This window comes from Anolis carolinensis, chromosome 6 (genome assembly GCF_035594765.1).
Source record: "Anolis carolinensis isolate JA03-04 chromosome 6, rAnoCar3.1.pri, whole genome shotgun sequence".
In the NCBI taxonomy this organism is placed as follows: Eukaryota; Metazoa; Chordata; class Lepidosauria; order Squamata; family Dactyloidae; genus Anolis; species Anolis carolinensis.
In genome coordinates, this window is record NC_085846.1 from 87768997 (window position 1) to 87783982 (window position 14986).

The 14986-nt window shown below is 37.7% G+C and overlaps 1 protein-coding gene across 1 annotated transcript in view; it reads left to right on the plus strand.

Annotated features, from left to right (window-relative positions):
* The first annotated feature begins 426 nt into the window (after nt 1-426).
* Nucleotides 427-14986, plus strand: part of dgkb (diacylglycerol kinase beta) — a 328171-nt gene continuing 313611 nt past the window's right edge. Inside the window, exon 1 of the mRNA XM_008112613.3 lies at nt 427-557. The gene's annotated coding sequence lies outside the window, so the exon portion shown is untranslated. The remainder of the gene's footprint in view (nt 558-14986) is intronic.

Sequence of the window (14986 nt, forward strand, 5' to 3'; positions counted from 1 at the left end):
TAAAAAATAAATAACATTTTGTGCAACTGTAGTTCATGTTTGCTATATCTTAATGAACGCAAGAATGTGGTGGCCCTCATTGGCTGCCCAGCGGATCAGAGATCCACCCTTGCTGGTGTGCTGGCATTTACTGGAGAGGGAAGTGGGATGCATTCCTCATGCTATTTCTGCTTGTTGGTGTTGAGCCACCAGTACTAGAATCCTCTGTTGAGAGCCAGAGGAATCAGTGAGAGTTCAGTTCATCATTAAACGTCTTCTTAAAAAGTCACTCTGCTCTATTGTGCAGAAATCACTTTGGAATCAAACCTTTATTTATTTATTTATTTATAGCCAAATTGCTGTGCTCCTTGATGTCACTGTCGCTATGACAACATCACGATAAGAACTAGTCACACTAAGCTATGTAGCAAAAAGATTTGTCATCTACATTTTTGCATAAAAAGGCATGAAAATAAGACTCTTAGTACATAGAGCTTATAAACAAAAATAGCACTAGATGATCTGTGAGAAACATTGCAGCACTTGATGCTGAAAATCCTAGCCACTTTTCAGAACAGGTAAGAATTTTTGGAGTTTTTTTCATTACAGGTAAGAATCTATAAGGAAATTAAGAAAAAGGAATTATTGCCTTCCTGTTAGGTGCATATTTTTCATTTTAAATAATCCAGCACACAGATTCTCCAGTATTGCATACATTATTGCTATTTGAGTTGTATTCACATTTTAAAAATATATAATATTGTCATAGTGTCATTTGAAGTAACTGCTGATCTGACCATCTTATTTTAGGTATTTCCACTCATATTAAAATCAGAATCCAAACTTCTAAGGTTTTCATTTTCTACTACTGCTTTCACTACTACGACTAACAGTACTATTACTCTTCTAATATGTGGACTGTCACAATGTTAACTTGTGATGTGCTGGATCACAGTAGTTTCTTATGAATGGTTATCATTAAAATTCATTTCATCATTCTCAATATTTTTAAAAAAGACATTTTTTCTCCATGTTGACAAGATGATAATTGTATTGGGAAAGCATATTTTGTTCCAAACGCATTTCATCTTGCTACTCTTTTCGTTTGTGGTCTGCCAGCATAGCAACATTTGCTGTTCAAGAATATGCAATATGATTTGTGGTATGGAAGTATGGTAATACAAATGCAATTTTCTCTGGCACAGCTTGTGTTTGTAGTGAATTTGATCTGAGTCCCAGCCAAAATTCTTGGAAGGAACTGTTTATGTCTCTCTGCTTTAGCTGTCTCTTTGCTGTGCAAGCCTAATTAGTTAAATATACGCACAATGTGCTGGCTTGCTTTATCATGACATCACTTATTTTGTTACAAGGCGATTTGTCAATGAAAGGCTCAAGCTCCTCTCTTGTAACCATCAAAAGAAGAAACACACTGTGGTTCCATCTACTGGAAAATGAAACCTTAGGACCACCAGGAATCTCCTATGAAGGTATTTTAGCAACTGGAAAGCTAGTTGACTCAAGTCAATGATGGAGCAGCTGAGTTTTCTTCTGCAGTGCTTGATCATCAGCGCTGAAAGAAAGCAGAACCTGGAAAAGTTTTTTTTTTATTCTCAGAGGCCATTTTTTATTCTCTAGGCCGTTCTGTCTGGGAAATTCTGGGAGCTTTGACATACAAAAATAACTTTTTCAGGTTTTGACTTGGCTCCTTCAGCTGGCTAGAGAGCTGAAGGGCTATGGGTGGAGTGTCCATACGGGGCTTTTGCTTTCAGTTGTTGCAATCTATTGTACATCTTGAGGATTAACTATTAAAGGCTGATGTATAAATCTTGAAATGAAGAAATTAACTCTTATATAGGCATCATCATGAATTGCCCCAGGAATAATTATAACATCAGTAATAAGAAACAATATGTGGCTTTCTTTTGGATAGAATCAAATAATTTTGTTTGATGGTTGCATAAAAACACGGGAAAAGTTTATTAACCTGCAAAAACTTTGTTTTTTGCAGGACATTCTGCCACACATTTTGCTATATTCGGTGAGTATCTCATTGAGTCTCAACCAATTCAACATAGTTTGTGGCAGGCACGAAAATGAAGTTTCTGGAGTATAACAACTACTTTCAAAGTAAGTACTGCACTGTTAAACAGGAATAACACTTTCAAAACAGGAACAATTTTTTTTTCAATTTTTGTTTCATACTATTATTAGTGAGGGTGGAAGGGAAATAGTAGTATACTCTAAAAATGTTTGACATATCCTGCATATTAAAGTGCAAACAAGTGAGTCGCCACAAAAGAGCAATTAAAAGTGTAATTCTGGGGGTTCATAATAGATTATGGTGCTAAGATATGAGAATTGTAATGCCTCACCAGACTACAGACCTCAGGCTTCTATAGAATGGAAGTTAACGTGGAACAATAGCACTGTAATTCTGTAGTGTGAAAGGACTCTATGGTCACATCTACTACTGTGATCACATAGGTCAGTGTGAAACTGGCAGAGAAGGATATGGTTTCACTATGAGGATGATTACATCAGAACCCTTGGATGTGTTTTGAGACCTGAATAGTGTTTATATGCACTGCACAGATTGGTCTCTCATCCCAGTTTCAGGATTTGCGGTATCCGCAGCTTCACTGCTGTGGAGGAATCATGGTCACACTCCTCCCCTCCTCCTCAGTGAGCATGTGCGGAGTGCCAGAACAACCATTCCTTAGTCAGTTTTGCTATGTGATGTGGTTTCCCCATAGACATGCTGATATACATTATGGGCCTCTTTTGGAGTATCTCTCGGCTGTGTTTCCTGGTTTAAAACCTTTAATATGCATTGCTGTGCACACTCACAGTGTGCATCACTTAAACACCACACTCTCAAGCTTCCTTCTAATCTCATTAAGTGGTCAATGTAGATGTGCCTGCCTTGACAGCTATTGCTCTTTGAAGGTTGTTCTTATGTATGCAACAGTTCACGGTTTCTTCTTCCAAATTAAAAATAAAACACCATCAAACAACCACAAGGGAAGGTGTTCTGGCAGCGCAGCCCTCCACATTACATAATGTTTAATTTTTTCCAGTGTCTAAACAAGTTATCTTGATTAATATAGATGTGTTGTGCCACCACAAAGCTTGCCAACTCTGTTGTTTATTGTGAAGGAAATAAGGAACCACAGGGACTAATTAGTACGTCATTGCATATATCTTATGAAGCATCTCCACTTCTTTAAAAACTATTAACAGTGCAGAGGCATCACTCTTATAACAACATCACTGCAAAGAGCACTTTTTAATCTCCCACACTCCTACAGAGAACAGCTGTGGTATACAACTTACTGCAGTCCTCTCCTTGGCTATTGTCCCCTAATTTTCGGATCATTCTGGGAGGGTTTTTTTGTGTGCCTGCCACTACAGGGCATGTTTGGTTGCCTTTGGGACCATTTTTGTTTTATTTAACCATTGGGGTGAGGAGCACCCAAAACCACATGCAAAGTTATGGAAAAGAAGGGTTGATCATTCAAATTAACCAAGGCTTCACACACATTGGCATTATAATGCAGTTTTAACTGCATTACAGGTCATTGTAGACCAGGGGTCTCCAAACTAAGGCCCACGGGCCAGATGCAGCCCTCTAAGGTCTTTTACCTGGCCCTTGTCCTAAACTTTAGACTTAGGGTGAACCTAAGTCCGCAACAACATGAAGGCACCCAACAACAACAGTCCTAATTGACTTGACTATCTTATCAGCCAAAAGCAGACCCACACCTACCATCAAAATACTGATAAGTTTATGTAGGTTAAAATTGTTCTTCATTTTAAATATTGTATTGTTCTTTCATGGTTTTTTGTACTACAAATATGATATGTGCAGTGTACATAGGAAGAGTTTGTCCTTTCCTCCCCCAAACTATTGTCCATCCCCCTCAATAGCTTAGAAAGTTTGAGGACTTCTAGTACTGTAATGCGGTTTAACTATATTAGACGGGATTATATGACCCAGTTAATGCAGTTCAATTTGCATTATAATGGCAATGTAGATGGAGCCCAAGAAGAAAACATGGGTTTTTTTTAAGTGAGTCAGTTGGGGGATATGGGATGCATAAACTACTGTGTATAGTTATGTGTGAGCTAAAGATCTCCTCCAGGATGTTTCCCAAATAGTCCTCAGACACTAATATGGCTTTTGTCACAGGAAACACAATATGTTTAGGCAAGAGCATCAGTAGATAAGAGTTGCTGCTTCTTGAAAATGAATTATGTAACAGCAGAAATAACTGTTAGAAACTCATTGCTGCAACCAGGGACATGCCAGATCCATATATCACTGGTGACTCAAGTATCATTCGGCTGATGAATCTGGTCTAGATTTTACTCTGAATGTTAAAGGAGTTCTCCATGATAAAACCTTATGTTCAAAGTAATTTTAAAAAGTATTTGGGTCAAACAAGTAGAGTATAACATAACCACATTTCCTCATGAGGAAGTTTAGAAGATAACATAGGCGATGTATACACGTATGTATACGTGTGTGTGTGTGTGTGTGTGTGTGTGTGTAGATATATATATATACATACAATTTAACAAAAAAGAGAGAGAAAAAATTTCACATGTAATTGCTCTCACCCCCTATTTATATCCATCCCTTTTCCACTGTTTTTCCCCTCCCTCCGGGAACAGTCATGCATTTTCTTTATTGTTTATTCTGTTTGTTGGATTGTAAATGTAGTCGGGTTCAATTCCTTGTCTTTCCTATTTTCCTTCCCATTTCCCCCTGGGGTATTCATTGGTATATTTATTTTTCCTATCCATAATGTAATCTTGAAGCATATTGTCTGCTAAATATTCATACCATTTCCCTTCCAGTTTCAGGTTCTATACCATTTTGTCAGTATTTTCAGTTGTATTTCTTTAATCTTTAAATATCTAAGTTTTTTATTGAATTTATCCACAGTTCTATGCCCTACTGATTACAGTTTATTTTCTCTTTCTGTACTTCTAACAGGGTGGGTTTCAAATTATATTAGTTCTCAATTAATTTGTTATATATGAATCCCCTAATTATTTCTTTGTCTCCGTTTTCCTTTGTAATATTTGATCTAAATCTGTTTTAGGAACTTCCTTCTTCCACTCTGTAATCTTTTGCGTCTTCAAAGTAATTTCAACACTCTGAATAGCTCTGTTTAAGCTTAGACTAAACCCATGGTGGGTTTACCAAGTTTAATATAAATTTAAGGCTTCAGATCACATCTTGTGTTCTCCATTTGACTGTAGTTCTAATGGATGTCAGGTCATTGCTATGGAAGGATTTATTCTGGCATTTCTTTCACATATTCGTAAGGCAGATCCGCTTCACATTTTTCACACGCTACACACAGTCCATAAATGGAGGGGGTTTACTTACCTCTAACCTACACTATATTGGAAGTTTTCAGAGCGGGGTAAAATTAATGAAATCATCATAAAAAATATAAAATGATTTGAAACACTATATAATGCAACCAAGAATGAAACCACAAACTTAGCATACCAAAACCCAAGCCATTCTGGGACACAGAGAAGCCCTCGTCTCATCCTACAGAATATCTGTGTCCCAAGCCGTTTCATTATATAGATAACCATGTTGCCACAAGCTGAAACATTCACTCCAGTTCATGGCAACTGGTCTCATAGCTCCTAAAAACTAGTGAAATCTGAGGAAAAGATGTACGAGTACAACAATCCTTCTGTGAGCTGCACAAGGCAGGAGAGCTCATAATCTTTTTTCTAAATTCCCAATGAATGCCTATTAACTTTGTCCTCATTTTCACTATCCTGCCATCTAATGACACCCCTTGGGATTACAGCAATGGACATAGCACATCTTATAAATGACAATAGTTTAGTGGTATCTCACATTCTGCACCTGTCATTTTTGAGAAGGAGCTTTATATAAAACTATTCTATTAGATGTGACATTTGAAAGGTTGATAAGTTCTTACGCATGTTGCTATGTGATTCCTTTATCATTAATACTAGGTTTCTGGGTACTATGGTAATTTACATATATCTGTAGATCGCAGTTTTGTGTTCTCTGTGAATAAATGTTCTGACATATTCAGAGTGCAGCTGTTACTCAAATCACCCTGTATGTCTGAATAGTAATGTTCTCTGTTTAACCAGTTTTCCTGGTTCTTTTTGTTTTTACTGTTTATGATATTTGCTGTTGGAAAATTCTAAGAGCAATCTCTCCCTTTGCCCCCAACTCTTAAATGTCCAGTCACTGATAACAACAAGACAAAGCAAGAACTTCATTCCTTTAATTCATTTATTCTGGCAAACACTCTGGTGGATGGGAAGAGACAAATTACTAGGGGTGTGTGACTCGGCAAAAACCTGTACAATTTTCAGTCCCGTTTTCAGTGCCCCCCTCTTCTGTTTACTGGGAAGTTCCCGAAATTGGGAGGGGTCTATTTTTGTTCTGGTAGGATTTGGTCCATTGGCACCAATGGGAAAACTTTAAAGGCTCGTTTCTCTGTCATTTTTAGGCCTATCAGCATGAAACCCGCCTCACTTGTAGGCCACATTTACACCATCATCCAGGCTTTTGATTGGCTGAGAAAGAAAGTGATCTGGCTACTGTGATCTATATTAGCTAAGGCTTCAGCTGCCCCACCAGGCTTGTTTCGGTTGCCGAATCCCCACAATGTGCACACCCCTAGAAATTACTAAGAAGAAAAGAAAGAAGAACACAGTCATGAAAAGACAGAGGGCAGCAAAGGTGGGGTAAAGGGGAAAATCCAAATAAAGTTGATTTAGCATATATACAGCACAACAATATGGTTATGTAAAATCTATCTGTGGAAATAAGAGCTTCATGAGGTTTAAATAAATTATGCATTGATATTAACGTGTCTTTGATTGAAATTAATCATTAGCATTATTTTTGAGTGAATGTATTACAATTAAATTAATTATTTCATTATTTGTAATCAGTCAATTAATTATAAAAATTGCTGATCACAAGAAATCTTACATAATACCTGTTCCATATATAGGAAATATATCTTTGTTTTTCTACTGTCCTTTACTTTACCAAACATTAACCTCTTTTCTACTAAGTTATTTCTTCTTATAGTATGGGCAAAATATGTTAGTTGACATGCTGGTTTTGATGCAGAGTTCTGAATTGCTCTGGAGCCATTTATAGGTCTTTTTAACAGTCCACGGTACCTACAAAATTATCCTCCAACACCACATTTCAAGGAGTTGATTTTCTTCCTATCAACTTTCTTTCAGTATCCAGCCTTCACAACCATAGATAGAAATGGGAAGTATGATAGCATGAACAACCCATCAATGCTATATCTATACACTTCAGAATCTTGTCCAAATTCCTTCCTGGCTGCCCTTCCAAGTCCTAGTCATCTTCTGATTTCATTGACAGCAGTCTCTGGTTTATGAATGAATGAAAGCATTTTAAAAACCTTTACTGTCTCCTTTAACATCATGTAAACGTCAACTATTTTACTATTAACTGATGAATAGCAATCTATCATGGGAGCAGCTTTGGCCAATGGCCTTCCCAGACCCTTTTCAGAGTTTCTCCTGAGCAGAATGCCTGAATCCTTATGAGAACCCAAAAGTTAGAAGGCCAATCCAAGAAATCCTCCTCCAAGTTGCTCAAATTAAAGTGAGGCTCAATTGTTCGTCTTTTTGTCCAATCCTTGGACCTATGTCCCAAAGAGACCATTCCAAGCCCTAACCTTCACCAAATGAGTGCCACAAGTCCTCATTGCATTCTTATTTCTCTTCCCTGCAAATAAGTGACTACCAGGTGACTGCGTGTTTAAGGACCTCATCACACTTACCAATTTAAGCATCCTAGGATGCTTGCCAGCCAGTTGAGGAATAGATGGGCATGCAGCCCATGATATGATTTCCCTCAACTTCCGGTGAGGCCCCGCCCCAACCAGCATGGAAGCATCCTGGGAGGCTTCCTCATCAACACAGGAAGGCACGCATGTTGTGCAGGCTCCACTTCTGCCCTGGTTGAGCACTGCTTCTCCCCTGTGATGAGGAAAGTATTGCAGTGCTGGAGTGATGTGCGGAGAGATGCTTGCTGGTGAAATAGCACGAGGGGGGGGGGCATATGTTAAGGTCCTAAGACATCACCGCAAGTCAATTGTCATAGTCATCCATCAACAGCATAGGGCAGACCCTGTAGGGTAAGCAAAAAAAAATAAATGCACAGCTTTGGCCTCGTAAGTGACTTCCTGAAAAGTTTTTGCCAATACTCTCTGGTCTTTAGACTATAAGAGCACAAAATTACTATAATTTAAGGCTTAAATTTATAACATCAGGCTGCCTTTCTGTTTGCCTGTCTTTGGGGCTAAAAAGATTAGATTTCTATAAATAGCATACAGTCAAATAATTGGTAGAGATGTCTGTCTTTTCCTTTTGGTAATTTGTGATATTTTCTCTTCTCGGTACCAAGTTCAAAAACTTTTGATAAACACAATTGTTGGAAAAAGGAACGGATATTGATTTGATCGATGGTTGTTTGCAGTTCGTTCTCCAATGCAATGTAAATTTGCACAGCTATTAATTCAAAGGAAAAAATCCATCATTTCTTAGAGTGGAGTGGCTAACCTGCAGCTCTCTAAATTTTATTAAACTCCAAATCTAGTCAGCCTAGGCAGTGTGAGCAATGGTCATGAATCACAAAAGGTGGAACTAGCAAATCTCAAAAATCACATTCTACCCACATTTGTGTTAAATTACATGTGAATTGATTTGTGATGTGATCATACAGGTTGACCATCCCTTAATCAAAAAGCTTGGGACCAGAAGTGTTCTGTATTCTGTATTTCAGATTGTTTAGATATTGGAATATTTTTATATACAAAAGGGATACCTTGGAGATAGGGCCCATATCTAGAAAAAGCTGAGTGGCAAGCACAACAAAATGACAGATCAATATAAGCAGTATTTCTTGTCCATAGGAAGTGTGCAATTTCCCCACAAGCATAACCTTATTTGTTATTTTATTTGGCTTTTTATCATTATAGCTACTGAGTAAAAAATAGTATGAGAATGACCTTGGAATTAAGATATTTTGACTGATCTGGCTCAGTAAGAGCAAAGTGAAATTCCATCAAGCAAATTGAAGTTTAGCTTTAATACAGACAATGCTAATACCTTGATAATATTTACCATTCCCTCTCATATAAAATGCAGGAGGGTAAGAGCTTTTTCAGATTAGAAGCAGGAATGTTCAATTCAAGAATAAGACAGGGATTTCTTGTGTAGTTGAAAGATGTGAGAACGTATATAATTTTATATTTCAAAAATTACACAAACTCCCACTTATTCCAACAATTTGGCAAATACGAAAGATTGAGCATCCAAAATGTACAAAAAGTTGTGAGGATAAAAGTACAATTTTTCCCAGGAACCAAGGAAAGAGTTATGCTTGCTGATGGTAAAAGACTGAAGGTGAGTCAGGGACCAAGTTGGGAAATCCAGAAACCAAGGCTTCTTTTGCTGAGTTTGGGGGATGGGCACGGTCTGGACTGCCAAATATTGAAACAAACAGAACAGGATGAGAAGTAGCCAGAAGCGTGCCTCTGATTTTGAATATATATGTGTGTTAATTTAAAATGTTACAGATGTAGAAGAATTGTGATCTATTTTCGAAGAAAATCTCTACACCTGGGGCTTCCAGGAGAGGCATTCTATTCTTTTGGGATAGGAGCTCAGTTGAAAAGAAGTGAGGTAGATTGTAGCTGCAGAAACATCCTACTTGATCCACCCATGGGAAAAACTAGATTTAATCCGTTCATGCTATCTTTTGTTCCATATATCATTCATTCATCTGTTAGGTATTGTCAAATTTAGTGTAGTTAATATAGTATTATTTATGCTTGAGATGGGCAACACAACTTGCTACACACACTCTCCATCCTTTTTCCTTCAATCCTCCATTGGATAGCAATGCACCCCTCTCACCAGTAATAATGGCACTACTGAAGTTAGACACTAAAGCATCAACTTTTATTTAAGCCTCCTAGATAATTTTGGGCATGTTACATTCTCTCTCCGCCTTAGATAAAAGCAATGACAGCCTTCTTCTGAACAAATCTTGCTGAAATAATCCTGCAATAGGTCACCAGAGGTCAAATACACTTTGAAGATACACAACAGCAACAACACATCTAAGATGTAGTGGTTTTACTGATGGACTGGGATTCTGGAAGACCAGGGTCTGAATCAGCATTCAACCAGGGAATCTGGTTCAGTTATGCCTAGCAGCCCTTACACACAGCCATATAACCCAGAATATCAAGACAGAAAATCCCATAATATTTGCTTTGAACTGGGTTATCTGAGTCCACACTGCCATATATTCCAGTTCAAAGCAGAAAATGTGGGATTTTATTCAGCTGTGTGGAAGGGGCCTTGGTCTCAGCCTTATCATGGCTCTCCTGGAGCTGGAAATAATTAAAAAAATATTCTCTTTCCCACTATAATTCAGTAGCTAAATTTGAGTGCAGGTGTCTCATTCTGTTTCATTGTGAGAATGATCAATTAGTCAGTGTGGCCTGGTTGTCCCTCTCTTGAGGATTTCTGAAGAAATATCCAGCAGGCTCAGGCTACTTCTGGTGCTTGGGTGAGGTTGAGGACAAAGGTAATAGTGTAATTTTAAAAAGGTAATAGTGTAATAGCACTATGATGTCATGCTGTAATAGCATTTTTACAGCTTAAAGTATATGAATAGAGAAGCCTTGAATATCAAATCTGAAAAACCTTACCAATGAGATACGAACTTTTCTTTTCACAAGGGAAAGATATAAAAATGGTGAGATAAGTGTAGGACCTTATCACATTGGGATATAATTAATTTATATCAGTAAGCATACTTTTAAAGGACTAGATGCATACTGTATGGAGATGTGATGCATACTGTCCTCATCACACTTGATTATTACGATTCGTATGATTTTCAAATACAGTAGAGTCTCACTTATCCAAGCTAAACGGGCCGGCAGAAGCTTGGATAAGTGAATATCTTGGATAATAAGGAGGGATTAAGGAAAAGCCTATTAAACATCAAATTAGATTATGATTTTACAAATTAAGCACCAAAACATCATGTTATACAACAAATTTGACAGAAAAAGTAGTTCAATATGCAGTAATGTTATGTTGTAATTACTGTACTTACAAATTTAGCACCAAAATATGATATATTGAAAACATTGACTACAAAAATGGCTTGGACAATCCAGAAGCTTGGATAAGCGAGGCTTGGATAAGTGAGACTCTACTGTACTGTGCTTTGACTCATTACACCACGGAAGACTGGGTCCTCCCAATCCATTCTAAACACCCCCTACATCATTCTATGATCTTTTAAAAAGCATCATTACTCTTATTGATGGGATGCATACAGATTTTCCTTATTGCAGCACAAAAACAGTAGTATTTTTAAAAACACAATTAGAATTCTGTCTACAAATAATCAGTTTCTGTGATGCTTTGCAGACTGATTCCGACAGAATACTGATGGGATGGGGCAAACGTCATATGCTGGGACCCATTCTAAGTCATTCTCAAACAGTCTCAGAAATTGAGTAGTAATAACAACATCAACAACAACAACAACAACAACAACAACTTTATTTTTTATCCTGCCACCATCTCCCCAAAGGGACTTGGGGAGGCTTACAAGCAGGACCAAGCCCAATAAAGCAGAGTCAACCAAATAAAAACACATTTAAAACACAATAAACATATAACCAAAAACAATATACATTAAAACATCATTAAAATCAAGACCAATCACAAAACCAGAATCAATGCTAAAGAGGGAGGGGCTGGGCATGGGTTTGTGCAAAAATAGATGGTAGGGCCAGGGCTGGGTAAAGTGGTGGGTTCAATCTGGCAGTTAATAGGATCTGGCAATCATAGGCAGGGCCTAATCATTTGCCAATGCACATTGGAATATCCATGTTTTTAGGTCCCTAGGAAAGGTAGATAGAGTGGGTGCTGGCCTAATCTCCCTGGGGAGAGATTTCCAGAGCCGGGGGGCCACCACCGTGTATTTCCTAATGTGATAAGGTCAGTCATCTCGTTTCCTTTCTGCATCTCTTCTCACAGTTCAAAACCTAAACAGTGATGGGTGTATTTTAATGTGCTGTAATTGTCATATTACAGGTTATCTACAGCTCCACCTCGAGCTGAAAGGAATGGCAGATAATAAAATATTATTATGATTATAGGTATGTTCGAACAGTTTTAAATAAAAAATCCTGAAACTGTTGACAAGTGTGATAAACATTGTTTTTTTCCACAGGAGTAAGATATCAAAAGAGATGTTTATTTTCTAGTGCCACCTCTAACAATGAGAGATTTGGATTCTGACTGGTGTGACATATTGATTTCATACCAAAATGGAGGCAAACCAATTATAAACCATAAGTTAGGGCAAACAGGGTAGTGATAGTGGCATTGGTGCAAGTTGAAAATGTTGTCAGACGTTGTCAACAATCAGCTATCATTGCAGGAACAGCTGCAGTAGTTTTTGAATGGTATAAGCTAATATAATTGCTCCGAGTGATAAGCTTCCCATTATGTGATTGGGGAGAAGACACACTCTCTCAAGCTTACATCTGCTAACTCTATGCTTATTATAGATTGGAACCAACTTGAAAGAATATAACAAGAACAATGCTTCTAAAAAAGGGAATTGTTCTTTGCAAAATACTTTATGCCATAGCAATTTTTATAGGTAGAGTCATTGCTCAATGGTGGATCCCATACTTTCAACATAGACGGTCCTGCATTCATTGCTTAGTATCCACACATAGGACCTGGAAACATACTTACCTGCAACTCAACAGAGTTGGTGCTAGTCAATACAGAAATTCTGTGCAAGTTGAACCATTTCAGTATTGTACAGCTTTTAAAAGTATTGCATACTTATTTCTAGCATTCACCGTCTGATCTTATGCTGCAATATAAATGCTGAATCATTTTTTCCCTAGAGGACTTAACACTGCACAGGACCTGGTCACATAATGACCACATTCTCATCAGCAGATGCACGACCTTCAGTCCAATTTTAAATGAAAATCCAAAACCATTAAGTACATAATTAAGTATACTAATCACTTTCCACTTCTGAAGATAATCATGTTTTCATCACCATAATTATTATGGGAGAGTCATTTTCAGATGAAGCAAATTTGTAAATCTGTAGCTCATTATTATGATTCCTGTCCTTAACTGGAGTTTTTGTTGTACAAAAACAGGACAAACTATTCTACAGGAATTGTTGATTTTCTACTTTGATTCTGATCTTACTCTATCTTTCCCCCTCTCCACTTTTTACTTATGGGGCACATCCTATAGCAACAAATCAATAACGTTAGTGAAACCATTCTGAGTTGGAAAGCTATTTATAGCATTTTAATGTATAGTAAAAGGAGGTTATTTGACAGTAATTTGTGAACCAATATCCTCAAAATGAAGACAGAGAGTGCCATAGCATTTTCAGTCCTCCGGCGTGTACCAACGTCTCTTTAAATAATGCAAGGTCAATAGCTGTGGGGTTTTTTTTAATGTTTACAGTTTCTATCACAAATTAAATAAAAAGAGTAGTATAGAAAATTCCATAAAAGTGAATTTTAAAACAGTGCTGCCTGGTTAATACACTTAAAGTTAATAGTTTTTAAAATATATTTTTAAGCTAGATAAAGATGGTCAAGTATAAATTATTATTTCTGTATAAATATTTATTGTGTTATGTAAAGATAGTATACAATTTATGCAATTCAACAATCAAAATATGAACATTATTTTCCAAATCCCCAGTCCTACCCGTGAACCACCACCCCTGACTTCTGACAACACATAGTATGGAACTACTATCTGACAAAAATCTTCTTCACTCCTTAATGAGTAGTTCTTTTTCCCCTTCCAACATTTGGCTATTGGTAATTCTTGCTGCCACAACCCTATATTAGCAAATCTTTTTTACTTAGCCTTTTTAAAAATCATTTTATTAGTTTCTTTAGTATAAATTATTTGATATACAAATAACTACAGATCATTGAATATAGGTGTATGTGTCATACAGCTTTCCTATTTCTCTGATCTGCTGAGTACAAGAAAAACACAAATTTAGGGATGGAAGTCCTACAGCTTCCAATATTTATTGGAATATGACTCTGAGTGCCCCTCACTATTGGCAGTGCTGATTAGACTAATGGGATTTGCAGTCCATCAATACCTGGAGACCTTCAATGGCCAAACCCTGGGATAGAAGAACAAGCACATGCTTGAACCAACTTCCACATACTTATCCAAGTGTCTGGACAAAGTTTACGTGGGTGCAAATTAAATGTGTGCAGATCTGGCAGATCATTCCACAGTTGTGGGGCAACTGATGAAAAGGTCCTCTGGGTGACAGTCGCGAGTTGGGTTCTGGCTGGTTGGAATAGCCATTCACCAGAGGACCTCAGTATCCTAAAGGGCAGATTATGGAGTGGAAGGCACTATCTGCGCTCTAGTCATCGTCATTCCTGTTTCATTTCCTGAGGGTCCTGGTTAGTAACAGATCAGAGAGGACATTTGGGAGTGATTGTATCAATAGCCCTTGTTTGATTTTGATTCCACTTGTTAACCAGGGTTACAACAGGATTGTTGATGATACCAACCATAGAACCCTCTAAGGCAGTAGTTCTCAACCCGTGGGTCCCCAGATGTTTTGGCCTTCAACTCCCAGAAATCCTAACAACTGGTAAACTGGATTTCTGGGATTTCTGGGAGTTGTAGACCAAAACACCTACGAACCCACAGGTTGAGAATCACTGCTCTAAAGTCTCCTGGAATCTCAAAGGCTCCATTAGCCTTCAAGGGCAGACCATTTTAGCAGGTCCTCCACCCACGCAGGGGTAAGTTGTAGCTGTGATACTAGCCCTGACCAGAAAGTGTTTTGTCCATGATAACTTGGAGGTATTAGTCACCT